This window comes from Neofelis nebulosa, chromosome 5, assembly GCF_028018385.1.
Source record: "Neofelis nebulosa isolate mNeoNeb1 chromosome 5, mNeoNeb1.pri, whole genome shotgun sequence".
Lineage (NCBI taxonomy): Eukaryota > Metazoa > Chordata > Mammalia > Carnivora > Felidae > Neofelis > Neofelis nebulosa.
In genome coordinates this window covers 73,073,974-73,080,044 of record NC_080786.1, presented here as the reverse complement: position 1 = coordinate 73,080,044, position 6,071 = coordinate 73,073,974, and the positions used below count along the sequence as shown (strand labels likewise).

At 37.7% G+C, this 6,071-nt stretch overlaps 1 pseudogene; it reads left to right on the top strand.

Annotated features, from left to right (window-relative positions):
• Positions 1–1,085: 1,085 nt before the first annotated feature.
• On the top strand, positions 1,086–1,463 carry LOC131512214 (small ribosomal subunit protein eS12-like; annotated as a pseudogene).
• The last annotated feature ends 4,608 nt before the right edge of the window (positions 1,464–6,071 follow it).

The following is a 6,071-nucleotide window of genomic DNA, read 5'->3' as shown; positions in this document are numbered from 1 at the left end:
CAGACCTAGAGCTCTTTCAGAGGCTCAGTTCCAAAAAGGAGTCAGTATTTGATCTGTCTTGTTCCTATAAGGCCCTACTCAAAAGATCTGTCGTTATCAATAAGCAAGAAGGAAATGCCTCATCATATACAAGGGATTTGCAATAACATTAATTGCTAATTCCCCATCAGAAACCATGGAGGCCAGAAGGAAGTGGGAAGACATATTCAAAGTGCTAAAAAATTTAAACTATCAACCAAGAATTCTATATCCAGCAAAATTAACCCTCAAAAATGAAGGAGAAATTAAGACATTCCCAGATAATAAAAAAAGTAAGATAGTTCTTCTCTAGCAGATCTGCCCTACAATTAATACCAAAGGAACTTTTTCAGACTGAAATAAAAGGATACTAGACAGTGATAAAATAAAGAGCACCAATAAATGTAACTACATAGGTAAATATAAAAAATGGTATAAATGTGTTTTTTGTTTTTAATTTATTTTCCATCAAATATAAATGACAGCTGCATAATTCAATAATTATAAATCTACTTTGGCAGGCAAATAAAATTATAAAGATGTAATTTGTGACATAACAGCATATGAGGGTGGGTGGAATGGATCTATAGAGGAGCAAAGTTTTGTATACTGCCGAAATTAAGTTGGTTTTAATTGAAACCAGATTGTTATAAATTAAGAGGTTAATGGTAATCCCCAAAGCAATCTAAGATACATAGCAAAAGAACTGACAACTGATATTTTCTATAGTAGAAAATATCTGCTCTTTCCTTGCGGCCACCCAGTTGCGTGAAGGCAGAGGCTCAGGTGCAGTCAAGATTCAGCTCCACATGGGTGCCTGGGTGGCTCAGTCAGTTAAGTGTCCAAATTCAGCTCAGGTTGTGATCTCACAGTTTGTGAATTTGAGCCTCGCATTGGGCTCCATGCTGACAGCTCAGAGCGTGGAGCCTGCTTTGGATTCTGTGTCTCCCTCTCTCTGCCCCTCCCCTGCTCATGCTCTGTCTCTCTCTCTCTCTCTCAAAAATAAACATTAAAAAAAAAGTTGTTGTTTTTTTTTAAAGATTCAGCTCCACCCATAATCTGCCACCATGGCTGAGGAAGACATTGCTGTTGGAGGTGTAAATACTGAGTTGCTGAAGACCACTCTCATCCATGATGAGAGTACATGGCCTAGTACATGGAATTCGCAAAGCTGCCAAAAGCTTAATAAGCACCAAGTCCATCTTTGTGTGCTTGCATCCAACCGTGATGAGCCTATGTATGCCAAGTTGTGGAGGCCCTTTGTGCTGAACACCAAATCAACCTGATTAAGGCTGATGACAACAAGAAGCTAGGGGAATGGGTAGGCCTCAGTAAAATTGACAAAGAAGGAAAACCCTGTAAAGCAGTTGTGTGGTGGCTAAGGACTATGGTAAAGAGTTCAGGCCAAGGATGTCATTGAAGAATACTTTAAATGCAAGAAATGAACAAATAGAAAACTTGGTTCTTGTTCCAAGAAAAGAAGGAAAGAAAGAAAGAAAGAAAGAAAGAAAGAAAGAAAGAAAGAAAGAAAGAAAGAAAGAAAAAAGAAAAGAAAAAGAGAGAAAGAAAAGATCTATTTAACACAAAAGAAAGGAGTAATGGAGAACTGGAGGATCAAAAAAAAAGACATAAGATATGTTAAAAACAGCAAAATGTGTTAATTCCTACCTTATTAGTAATTGTATTAAATGTAAACAGATTAAACTCTCCAATTAAAAGGGAGACATTAATGAACAAAGAAACATGATGCAGCTATATGCTTTATACAATAGACACACTTCAAATTCGAAAACACAAACAGGTTAAAAGAAAATGGAAAAAGATATACCACGTAAAAAGAAATGAAAAGAGCTAGAGTAGTGATATTAACATCAGACAAAACAAAATTTAAGACAAAAATTGTTACTAGAGGGGCGCCTGGGTGGCTCAGTTGGTTAAGCATCCTACTCAGCTTCAGCTCAGGTCATGATCTTACAGTTCATGGCTTCAAGCCCCACATTGGGCTCTGGACTGACTCTGTGCCTGCCTCTCTTTCTGCCCCTCCCCCATTCACATGCACATGCTCTCTCTCTCAAAAATAAAAAATTTGTAATAATTTTGTATTATTATAATTTTTGTATATAATAATTTATTATTGTAAATAATAAAAAAATTCAAAAAATTGTAGTAGAGATAAAGAATGACATTTTATAATGATAAAAAATGTGAACCAAGAATATATAACATTCATAAACATATATGCATCTAACAGAGCTTCAAAATGCGGGAATAAAAAATTGACAGAATTAAAGAAAGAAATAGTTAATTCAACAGCACTAATTGGAAATTTCAATATCCTCATTTTCAATTATGAACAGAACAGCTAGACAAAAGATCAGTAAGGAAATAGAAGCCTTAAACAACACTATAAACCAACTACACCTAACAGACATCTACAGAATGCTCTGTAACAGAAAAATACATATGCCACTCAAGTGCACATGGAATATTCTCTAAAACAGATGATATTTTAGGACATAAAACAATTCTTATTAATTTGGGAACTGAAATCATGCAAAGTGTATTCTCTGATGACAATGGAGTGAAACTAGAAATCAATAACAGAAGGAAATTGGGGAAATTAAACAACACTTTCCAAAATAACCAATGGGTCAAAAGAAATCAGAAAGGAAATTAGAAAATACTGTGAGATTAATGAAAACAAAAATACAACTTTTAACAATGTGGAACTGAGTCAAAGCATGGCTCAGACGAAACTTTATAGCTGTAAATGCCTACTAATAGAAAGAAGCTAGGGGCATCTGGGTGGCTCCAGTTGAGCATCTGACTCTTGGTTCCTGCTCAGGTCATGGGTCCTGGAATTGAGCTCTGTGTTGAGCTCTGCACTGAGCCTGGAGCCTGCTTAAGATTCTCTATCCCTCCCTCAGGCCTCTCTTCCCTGCTTGTATGGTCTCAGAGAAGGAGGAGGAGGAGGAGGAGGAGGAGGAGGAGGAGGAGGAGAAGAAGAAGGAGAAGAAGAAAATATTTTTTTTAATAAAATAAATAAAAATTAAAAAAGAAGTTTAACTCTGCATATCTCTACACCCTTCCCTTCTGTGACTACACTCGATAATTTAAAAATAGCATTTATAACATTTAAAAGCCTTCTCTAATACATGGCCCATTTCCTGGCTACTGTATTTCTGTGTAAACAGTAATATTTTCATCACTCACATATAAGACTGGAAACTCTGTCCCCTTCCTACCTTTGTCCCACCTGATCTTCACCAGAAGGGCAGAACAGGATTCTCTCTCACATCCTACCCCATGCTCACACCAAATGAAAAGAAGATGATTTACCATAACAATAAATTAACTGCAACAGGAAAGGTTTGTTTGTTTGACAGGTCTCCAGTGTGGAGATGGTGAAGATCCAGGGCAAGCCAGAGCCTGGTAGGGGGAGGGGTAAATGGAAAGAAGACAGGAGAACAAGAGGGAAACAGACTTCCTAGTGCCCCAGGTAGTGAATTCTCAACTGTCTGAAAGGTGACCTGAGGAAAGAAGTTCACAGAAATCATTCAACTCCAAATTTATCCTTGATTCTGTCTAATGAATGCTGTCTGGTATTTGAGACTGAGCCCATATGTCTTTCTAACTATGGCAGTTAATTTATTACAAACTATATTTCAGTGTATGGAGAATGAATGATTCTGTTCTTAATTCCATTTTTCTTTTCATTTGCTTAACAGTCACTAAGCCCCTCCCCTACAAGCTAATCCTACTCTGCTGACAGATTCCTTTCAGTGATATCATTACTTCACTGTTCTTTTTTTCCTTTTATAAAACACTTCAACTTTGAATGATCTAAGCATCTCAACTAAAGGATATGTCAAAAATAAAGAAATGCAAGCATAAATGAATTGTGTCTTTAAAACAATAGAATTTGGGGAGCACCTGGCCAGCTCAGTGAGTGAAGCAAGTGACTCCCAACCTCAAGGTTGTGAGTTCAAGCCCCACACTGGGTGTAGAGATTACTTAAAAATAAAATCTTTAGGGGCATCTGGATGGCTCAGTCAGTTGAGCATCTAACTCTTGATTTTGGCTCAAGCCATGATCCTGGGGTCATGAGATCAACCCCCTCATCAGGCTCTGTGCTGAGCATGGAGCCTGCTTAAGATTCTCTCTCTCTCTCTCTCTCTCTCTCTCTCTCTCTCTCTCTCTGAGCACCCCCCCACCCCCGGCTTGTACTCTCTCTGTCTAAAATAAAATCTTAAAAAATAGAACTTTTTATAATTTATATAGAATCACTATTTTTAACAATATCCTTGTTCTAAGGATATTGATCTCACCTCTAGGCTAATGACTGCCAAATTTGATTTTTCCATACCCAATTCTAACTCATACTCCATAATTCCAGTTGCCTATTGAACTTTCATTAGATGTCTCATTGTCACAGCACCAAAATACTTAAATGGCACTTGATTCCCACAGAGTTCCCAGTACCAAATCCTCTCATGGTCCTTCTGTATCTCACTTGTTCCTGGGAATTAGGACAGCTTTGCTGGTGCCCTCATTTCAATAAGCCCATCATTAAGGCAACAACTTCAGCTTCTGCCTCAAGTTTCTCTCTCCACAAGGCTCAGGCTCAAATCTAAAGTACCAAGGTCTCCTCCTCCCCATTTCCAGTCACATCTGATGAGGGAGCATAAAGCAAGCTGAGGACAAAACACAAGCTAGCAACCTCCCACCCCCAGGTGGGATTTTTGTGACATTCCCCAGGCACTCCTGGTAGCCCAAGAACAAAGGAAAGGACAGAAAACAAGTGGTTAAACTGACAGAGTCTCCATCAGTTTACAAATATCTTATCAACAGCCTTACCTCCAGGAACTCCCTACTATCTTAATGAGAATGCATGAGAATGCTTTGCTAGAGGTAAAACAACCCTAGCTTGACAATAGCTAGGCCTCCAGTAATCTGTGAGTCTTCTTTAGCATATGGAAATCGCTTTAAGAAACTTCCTCTTAAAAATGAAAGACTGGGACTTCATCAAGATAAAAAGCTTCAGCACAGGGAAGGAAACAATCAGCAAAACTAAAAGGCACCAAAAGAATGGGAAAAGATATTTGCAAATGATGTATCAGATAGATAAAGGGTTAGTATCCAATATCTATAAAGAACTTCTCAAACTCAATACCTAACAACAAAAACAACAACAAAAATCCAGTGAAGAAATGGGCAAAAGACATGACTTTTCCAAGAAAGAAATCCAGATGGTTAACAGACACATGAAAAAAATGCACAACATCACTCATCATCAGGAAATACAAATCACAACCACTATGAGATACCACCTCACTACCCTATGGCCCAACAATTGCACTACTAGGTATTTATCCAAAGGATACATAAATGCTGATTTGAAGGGACACATGCAACCCAATGTTTATAGGAGCACTATCGACAATAGCCAAAGTATGGAAATAGCCCAAATGTCCATCAACTGATGAATGGATAAAAAAGATGTGGTATATACAATGGAAAATTACTCAGCACTCAAAAAGAATGAAATCTTGCTATTTGCAACAATGTCGGTGAAACTAGAGTGTATTATGGTAAGCAAAATAAATCAGTCAAAAAATGACAAATATCATATGACTTCACTCATAAGATACAAAACAGATGAAAATAAGGGAAGGGAAGCAAAAATAATATAAAAACAGAGAGGGAGGCAAACCATAAGTGACTCCTAAATATAGAGAACAAACTGAGGGCTGCTGGTGGGGTGTTAAGCAGGGGAAAGGGCTAAAGGGTGAGGGGCATTAAGGAGGACACTAGCTGGGATGAGCACTGGGTGTTACATGTAAGTGATGAATTACTAAGTTATATTCTTGAAAAAAATATATTTTTTTTTCTTAAAAAAAAAACAAACTTCTCTTGACTTACTTCCCCCAACTCCACAGTATATAAGCAGTCACTCTTCACAACCATCCAGTGCAGATCTTACTGCCCATGGGTCCTGTCCCATGCTTTAATAAAATCACCTTTTTGCACCAAAGATATCTCAATAATTCTTT